This window comes from Myotis daubentonii, chromosome 3 (assembly GCF_963259705.1).
Source record: "Myotis daubentonii chromosome 3, mMyoDau2.1, whole genome shotgun sequence".
In the NCBI taxonomy this organism is placed as follows: Eukaryota; Metazoa; Chordata; class Mammalia; order Chiroptera; family Vespertilionidae; genus Myotis; species Myotis daubentonii.
In genome coordinates this window covers 192361853-192371057 of record NC_081842.1, presented here as the reverse complement: position 1 = coordinate 192371057, position 9205 = coordinate 192361853, and the positions used below count along the sequence as shown (strand labels likewise).

The window sequence follows — 9205 nt, the reverse complement described above, 5'->3', positions numbered from 1 at the left end:
TGGGTTTGTTAATTAACACTCGTTGATGTGTTTGGAATTTCGATTGGTCTATTTTGTGTTTACTGTCCCGCCTTCAGCGAGGCTCTCGGCCTGGGGTTTCCCCCAGGTGCATTCCCTCCGCCCCGTGCCTCCTTTCCAGCACACTGCCTCTTCTGTTTTCACCTCCACTTCCTTCTTATTGGTTCCCTTCCTCCTCAGAGTTGGCGCCTAGGGCTGTTGATTGGCTTTTCTCGACGCCCATTGTGCCCACCCTCAGACCACGTGGCATTCCGGACACTAATTGGTCAGTTTCACCACCTCGTTGATTAAGGATTGACTATTGATTGGCTGCTATGAGGGAGGGCTTGAGGGGAGGGGCGTGGCCCACTGAAGCCACGCCCCCGACTCTGACCGGCTGGGCAGGCGTTTCAGTCGCTGGCGGCTGGGGAGCCCTGCGGGTCTTCCATCTGCCCTCTCTGGCTCCCCGGACGGATCATCCTGGTCCCGCCAAACCGGCGGGGGGAGCGGCCCTGACTGGGGGGCCATGGCAGTAGACTCCTCGTCCTCCGCCGCTGCCAGCCCCGCGGAGTCGCCGGCTTCTGCGCGAGGGACCCCCACCGCCTCGGCAGGCTAAGAGCCGCCGCCGCCTCCGAGCTGTGAGGGCTACTATGCTCCCTCTTGGCCGCCGCTTCCCCCTCCCGCTCGCGCAGGCACCCCTCTGGCTGCTCAGTCCCGCCTCAGGTAACGCCAGCGGAGCACGTGAGGCTCCAATCCGGGGCCCGGGCCCGCGCGCGCGGCTGCTGCGTCGCCTCGGCTCCGGAGCACAGGCGCTCGGGTGGCTTGACCCCGACAGGACCTCTTGGTTTCCCGGAGGCGTGCCTCTCAGCTCTCGGGGACAGTCCTCTCCTTCCCCTTCCCTTTTCACTTCCCTGAAGGTCCCGGGACCACCCCCGCCCCAGCCCCTCACCCTCGCAGCCTCGGAGGCCTGGAACCCATTACAAGTTCCTTCGTATCACGACCTGGTCCTCGACTCCTCTCAGGGACTTTCCTCACTTCAGAGACTCGAGAAATTTCATTTCTTCAGAGAACTGTTTCTGAGACCTCCAACTCCACACGGAGAGCCTCTTCCTCTCAGTGTACCCTCCTCCCTCACATCTGGTCTCCCGCACTTCGCTTCCCGCAGACAGACTTCCCTCGCCAACACCCACTTCCACCCTCGGAAGGTTCTTCCCCCTCAGACACCACTGCCTCTCTCTTCTCCCCTGTCATCCCCCTTCGCCGCCGCCGCCTCTGCCTTTCACACTCACTCTGAAGAGTCTGGGCTACGTCAGTGTTGTTTTATAAACCTTTCAATTTATACCTCCAAGTAAACCTTGCTGACGAACTTGGACTTTATTCTGCAGGCATGGGGAGCCATTGCAGGGTTTGTAAGGAGGAGTTCGGCATGATTGGTTATCTGATGAAAACGTGGAGGAAGAACTGAAAGTGAAGACAGTGTGGAGGCAGAAAGCCTAGGTAGGCAGGAAAACGAGGGTGCTAACTGGAGTAATGTAGGAAAACGAAGAGAAGGGCATGCAGTTGTATGAAGTTTCAAAACAGTTGGCAGAATTCCCGGGAGGTTTCTGGCTTGGCTGATGGGGTGGATTGGTAGTGTTCATTGAAGTGGGGAACATAAGCGATTTTGAGGGAAGGTAATGAATTTGGTTTTGGACAAGTTCAGTTTGAGGTGTTTTTCAGATATTACCGTGGGTAGCTGGAAATTTTGGTCTGAAAATTGGGAAAAAGGTTAGAACTGAATATATACATTTGAAGGATCAGCAGAGAATATATGGGTGATATTTGAAGCCTTAGTATGGATGGTAATACTGTAAGAAGAGAAGAAAAGGGCTTCGGACCACAAGGAAGATTATTGTTGGAAGGGTAATAGACACTGAGAAGGACAGGAATGGGACAGGAGCTGGAATAGAATGGCATTATAATAGAAGCCACAGGAGGAAAGAGTTCAAGAGGGAGGGGGTAACCATCAGCGTAAGGTGCTCCGGAGGTCAGGTAGAATGAGGATTAGGAAGAAGCCGCTGAACTTTGCAGTTAGGAAAGCACTTGTTTCCTTTGAAAGACACTTTAGAGACCATGATGATGGCAATAATAGCAGTAGTCCGATCATGGTGGATTGAGGAGTAAATGGGAGGCAGTGAGTAAAATTACTCTTTCAACAAGTGTGGTTGTGAAGGAGAGTTGATGGTAGTGAAATTTTATTTCGAATATATTATATTCTAGGCACCATGAAGATGCTTTGTAGATCACACAGCCTCGTGACTTAGGAATCAGTATCCCTCTTATAGTTGGGAAGACTATAGGCAAGAATTTGAACCAGGTCTGCCTAGCTTTGAAATCTGTGTTCTTTCCACTATGGCACATGTGTAGTTTTCTTTTTAGTATGGGTGAAACAGTATTGTAAGTTGAGGGGAAATTTACTTGGGAAATATGTTGGACATTTCATTCTTTGACACCAAAAGGATAGAAGTCAAGGTGGATAATGATGTGAAGGTAATGATAGATGGGAAAGAAAGTGAGTGGATTTGACAGATGGCCTTATTTTCTTGGTGTGATCAGTTATCTGTGAAGTCAGTTTTCTCTGGAGATGGAATGAACTATGGTGAGTTTATGATTTGAGTGTTACAGTTATGGCCATGGAAATCTTTTGTGGAAAATGAAAGAGGAATGGATTAAGGAGTTTAAAAACAAAGATTGCTGACCACATTGAGGGCCCAGTTAAAATTAGAAATAATAACCCTAGTCGGTTTGGCTCAGTGGACAGAGCGTCAGCCTGCGGACCAAAGGGTCCCGGGTTCTATTTGGGTCAAGGGCACATGCCTGAGTTGTGGACTCGGTCCCCAGTAGGGGGCCTGCAGGAGGCAGCTGATCAATGATTCTCATCAATGATTCTCTCATCATTGGTGTTTCTATCTCTCCCTCTCCCTTCCTCTCTGAAATCAATAAAAAAATATTTTTAAAAAATAAAATAAAATTAGAAATAATATATTTGTAATAGAGCACAGTAGCATGGATTTTACACTCCAGTAGCCTAAGAGTAGGAGGGCAAAAAAGATGGTTGGGTTAATCCAGAATTGGAATTTATAAGAAAAAAAAAAAAGAGTAACTTTACACTACTAGTGATAGTACAGGAGATATGATGGGCCTTGAGTGTCCGAGCTGGGATTATAAGAAGTAAAACCTTCGGAGGGGCTGGCGTTCTTAGAGAATAAGGACACAAACAGAAATGTGTTGAAGACGAGGTTTTCTATGAAATACAGAATGGGAAAGCTGAGAGTTCAGTATTTCAAGGTAAAAACAAACAAAAAAAAAACGGTGTAATTGTCTTAGCGCTGTTGAAGGGGAATGGAGGTATAGTTTATTGAAGTAGTGGGAGGTTAAGGTGCTAAGTATGTTGAACATGTCATCAGTGTGAATGTCAATAGTGACCCAATATGATAGCAGCAAATGGATCAGAGTAGATACTGGGTCCTATAGGTGGGGCTGCTCAGAATGAGGCACGCAGAATTGCATTGGAGTTCCTTGGCACTTGTTAGAAAGTAGTTCTAGGTGGTACAGATGTTTGTATGTGAATTAATGTTGAGATCCTCAGATAGTTGGTGCCCTGGATGTATGATGTATTATTCTCTTATACAGATGATCTCAAACACAAATCCTTTGCAAGTTGGCATGTGATGGGCCTGTTTAATACTGTTTAGAAGTATATGTTTTGGAAGGCTAGGTTAGGGATTCACCACACAAGGATCCCGAATAACATTTTGTACTTACGTTAATTGTAAACAGACAATTATGTATTTACATATGCACTCATTCATTGTCTCATTTAGAGTAGAAAGCTGACTTACTTTAATGCTTTTTCCCTATATTAAAGTGTTTATAGATATGTTCTTAGTGTCATACACTTTATTGTTTGCCAGATGAATGTTGTGTTGGAATTTGAAACCTATGATAAGGGCTTTTATGAGAGTTTCGTCTCCTGTCAATGAATGAAGCCCAATCATCACATTGTATAGTGTAGGTGATAGTCAATGTTTTGGATCAACAATGAGTATTATACTTTTTTCCAAGTCATCTTATGGAGATGACTTCAGTGTGAACATACTAGTGTTATTTTTTGCTGAGCATTCAGTGGGAGTAGTTGTTTCAGAAAAAAAGCCTTGTGATAATTTTTAAGTCTTCCATTCCTGAAAATTTCAGAAAGGAAAAGCAATGGAAATCCTAACTATAATCAACCCTTGTTAGCTATATGGTTGTAGGCAAATTTCTTATTCTCTGTGAGCTTTAGTTGTTTTTTAAAAATTTAATCTTTGCCTAGATAACACATTCAATTGGTTAATTAAATATTTGCATATTTATGTTTTATATAAACAGTGAAAGTGTCACTCCTCTGCCTATTCCCCCATCTACCTAGTTCCATGCCCATTCCCAACCACTTTAACTAGTTTCTTTATATTCTTTTAGACTTTCTTTAGGCAAATGCTTATTATTTTCATATTTTTTCCATTTTTCATGCAAAAATTAACCCATGGTTCCCCACTGTTCTGTACCTTCTCTCTCCCTAATTCCCAAACTGCTTTTTTCACTTAATATATCTTAGAAACCTTTCAGATCAGTATATAGAGAGCTTCTGCTTTAAATAAACAAAAAAACACCTGCATAGTATTCCATTGAGTGAATGTATCATAATTTAACTATTTCTTTATTGTTGGACATTTGTGTTGCTTCTAGCCTTTTGATATTCTAAGCAACTTTATAACGAAGACCCTTGAACAAATGTCATTTTACACGTGTGCAGAAGTATTTGTGGGATACATTTGCAAAAAGTGGGACTTCTAAGTAAAAGGACATATATAATTATGAAAAATATTGCCAAGTTGCTTTTCTAGTGATTGTTCTAGTATACATTGCCTGTTCACTCAACATTAGCTATATCACAGCTAATACTTATATGGTACTTACTATGGGCCATATGCTATTCTAAGTGCTTGATATACATAACCTCATTTAAACTTAGTAACATCCTTTTAGATAGGTACTATTATTATCTACAGTTTCAGATGAATAATTGAGGGGTATAGAGAATTTAAGTGACTTGCCCAAATCACACAGCTAATGTGGCAGAAATTCAAATTAAGCACTCTGGCTCCAGGATCAGTGTTGTTAATATTATGCTTTGCTATTATCAAACTTGGACTTTTGCCAATCTGACAGAGAAAAATAATACCTCAGAGAAATTTTTTAAAATTACATTAACATGTTGTATGCGGGAAACGTATTTATACGTTTTACGTATTTATACGTTCTACCAGTGTAGTAGAGCGCGGGACAGGTATTAATATGTTTTTTATAGACTAGCGGTAGAATGCGGGTAACGTATAAATACGTAAACTAAAGTTACCGTAATTTTACTGAACGTTGCCATTTGCGCAAAAAATTAGCAAAAATGGCCCGCTCCACCTGTTAGCGCGCGATAAAAACTACCCGCAAGCAATGTCTAAGGTTAACCATCTTTTTATATTGTTTGAGTTACTCATTTTCCTTTTCTGTAAACTGTTTAAACTCTTTACCTATTTTTCTGTGGGGTTTAGGTCTCTTTCCTATTGATTTATAGGCCTCTCTTTATGATATATAAATATCATACATATAAGATAATTTTTTGTCTGTGGGATTGCAAATATTTTTTCATCTTGATATTGTCTTCTGACTTCTTTTATTTTATTCCCATGCAGAACTTTTAGATTTTTACGTAGACAAACTTCTCAATCTTTTTCTTTATACCTTTTGGATTTTGAGTCATAGTTAGAAAGGCCTTCTCCATTTGAATCCTTAGGTTTTTTTTATCTACCCAACAGGAGTGAGAAAATTGAATTATTGTGAAGGTCAAGGTGCTTTGTCAACTGTAAATCATGATACAGATATAATATGGTGTTATTTATTAATTTGTCTTCTGAACAAGCTGTATAGAGACTGTCATATCTTCTTCTACATTAAATGTAATAGAATGACATATATTTTTTCCCTCACAATGTGGGAAACTAGGGTGGTATTGATCTTTTGGTCAGTGTTTTCATTGGATAATTTGCATGGGATCTTTTTCAAAAGTAGGGACTGTGGAAATCCTGAAGTATTTTTGCATACTTTAGTCTTGTTCTTTGTGTTAGGTATAATTAGAATCTGACTAAAAGTTCTGAAAAATTGTTTTGCCCTTACATTAGCCATGGTTCACTAGTTTTCACATTATTTACAATGTGCATCTCCAAATAAGTCTTATACAATCTTAATATTACCACACTTAACAAAATTAATACTTTTCTACTATCCTCTAATAGTAATCCTTGTTAAGATTTCCCCAGTTGTCTTTTCTTTTTATTGATTTTTTTTTAAGGAAGAGAGAGAGAAAAACATCAACTTGTTATTTCACCTATTTATGCATTCATTAATTGATTCTTGTATGTACCCTGACCAGGGATCAAATCTCCAATCTTGGCTTATCAGGACAATGCTCCAACCAACTGAGCTACCTCCCAGAGCTTCCCACTTGTCCTTTATAACAATTTGTTCAAATTAGTATCCAATAAAATATCCTTATTGTATTTAATTGTTATAACTCTTAGTTTTCCTTTAGAGTCAGACTTTAAACATAATATTGTGCTTTTCCTATGCTTTTCTTTCCTTGGAAAGAAGAAGCTTTGGCCAGGCCAGCATGGCTCAGTGGTTGAGCATTGATTTATGAACAAGGAGGTCACATTTCGATTCCCTGTCAGGGCACATGTCCAGGTGGTGGGCTTGATCCTCAGTCTGGGGTGTGCAGGAGGCAGCCAATCAATGATTCTCATCATTGATGTTTCTATTATTCTCTCTCTCTTCCTTCCTCTCTGAAATAAATAAAAATGTATTAAAAAAAGAAAAAGAAAAAAGAAGCTTTGTAACATTCAAAACTTTCCAATAATAGAATGGCTGCTGCCCTGGCCATATGGCTTAGTTGGTTCAAGGTCGAAAGGTTAGATTCCTGATTTGATTCCTGGTCAGGTGACATGCCCAGGTTGTGGGCTTCATCCCTGGTAGGGGGCATGCAGGAGGCAGCCAGTCGATGAATGTTCTGCTCTCACACTGATGTTTCTGTCTCTCTCTTGCTCTCCCTTCCTCTCTCTCTAAAAATCAATAAAAATCTTAAAAAAACACAATAAGCTGCTACAGGAATTACTGTGCTCTTTGTAGTGTAGTAAGTGTAGTGGTATAGTAGGCTGAACTCTCTCTGACTTCCATAGTGTCCAATCCAGTGATACTTTTCTTCACATTATTTGACTGCTTTGTGGCTTTTGATATAATTGTTGTTTTCATCTTTACTTTGTGTGACATACTTTTTCTTGGTTTATTCTTACCTCTGTTATTTCTTTTTTTGTCCTATGTATGTTGATATATTTCATTGGCCTCTTATCTGATTTCACCTAAGGACATCATGAAGGAGACTAGGTTTTGGCATATAGTAGCAACTCAGTAAATATTGCTTATTACTCATATTCTCTACTTTGGGGAACTCTAGAATATGTGTAAATGCTATTGACTTTCAAGTCTGCATCTCCAGTCTAGTCCTTTCTCCTGAGTTTTAGTGTGGTGTCTCCCAACTTCTTACATGTTGTTACTTGGTTTTTCTTCAGGCACCTCGAACTCAGAAGATCAGCAAAGAATTTACATCTCTTCACAAATCTTTTCCTTTTGGTCAATGCCTAGTCATTTCTCCAATCAAACCAGAAACATGGGAAGGATTCTAAGTAAACTAGGAGTCATCCTAGATACTTCTTGCACCTACTACATCCATTGGCTCACCTCTTAAAAACATATTTTTTTTTATTGATTTCAGAGGAGGGGAGAGAATCTTTGATCGGCTGCCTCCTGCACATAGGGATCGAGACTGCAATCCAGTCATATGCTCTAACCTGGACTCCAACTGTAGCCTCCTGGTTTATAGGTCCACGCTCAAGCACTGAGCCACACTGGCCAGGCCATTTGCTCACCTTTTTAAAGTCACTTACCCTGGTCAGTGTTGTGAAGTGGTTAGAATGTTGGCCTGCACAGCGAAGGTTCATGGGTTCCCCATGAATCTGGGTTGCTGTTTGCTCCCCACCTCCTGTAGGGGCATATGCAGGAGGCAACCAATTGATGTGTCTCACATCAGTGTATCTTTCTCCCCTCCCTACCCTCCGACCCCCTTCCACTCTCTCTCTAAAAAGCAATGAAAAAAATATCCTCGGGTGAGAAGTAACAAAAATAAAAAAATAAAGTCACTTATCATCTTTCCCACTTCTCTGTCCTTACTGCCAGGGCCTTAATTAAGCTCTCCTTACTTTTAATGTGTCATTAGCAGTTATCACACAGAATTGTAGTCATAGCGGTACATGTTCTTCCTGTGAGACTAAGCTCCTGGAGGGGTGGAGTCATTTTTCATTCTGTTTTCTCTATCCTCCTCCCAGAGAGGCAGTACTGTATTAGTACAGTGATTAAGAGCACAGTGTTGGGCTGTAGATGTTTTTCTTTCATTGACGTTTCTATTTTTCTCTCCCTCTCCCTTTCTCTCTCTTTAAAAAAAAAAAAATCATTAAAAAAAGCCCTAGCAGGTTTGGCTCAGTGAATAGAGCGTCATTCTGCAGACTGAAGGGTCCTGGGTTCGATTCTGATCAAGGGCACATACCTCGGTTGCAGACTTCTCCCTGGCCTGGGCCCTGGTCAGGCGCGTGCAGGAAGCAACTAATCGATGTGTTTCTCTCACATCGGTATTTCTCTCTGTCCTTCCCTCTCTCTTCCACGCTCTCTAAAAGTTAATGGAAAAATATCCTTGCGTGAGGATTAAAAATAATAATAAAAAAAATCAAAAAGAAAGTACAGTATCTAGATTTGAATTCTGGCTCTATCACTTCTTGACTGAGAGAGCTTGGACAAGTTAACTAATTCCTTCATATTTTTTTCTCACATTGGTAAAATTTTTAGTAATAGTATTATTTTATAGGGCTATTATGAATATTAAATATAAAGCACTTAGAAAAGTGTATGGATTATAGTAAATGCTCAGTATATATAGCACCTACCATAATGCTTTGTACCTAGGGGGAACCCAATTAACATTTGACTCCATTAATAGAAGGGATTTCTGAATTGGCCAAAAGATTGGACTAGT

At 41.0% G+C, this 9205-nt stretch overlaps 1 protein-coding gene across 5 annotated transcripts in view; it reads left to right on the top strand.

The window, feature by feature from the left end:
- The first annotated feature begins 382 nt into the window (after positions 1-382).
- Positions 383-9205, top strand: part of TESK2 (testis associated actin remodelling kinase 2) — a 125777-nt gene continuing 116954 nt past the window's right edge. For 3 of the 5 annotated variants that reach the window (XM_059689941.1, XM_059689940.1, XM_059689939.1), the window contains exon 1: positions 383-720. The gene's annotated coding sequence lies outside the window, so the exon portion shown is untranslated. Of the gene's footprint in view, positions 721-1403; positions 1495-9205 lie in introns of those variants that run through there. The other 2 variants (XM_059689937.1, XM_059689938.1) reach the window with 2 other exon arrangements.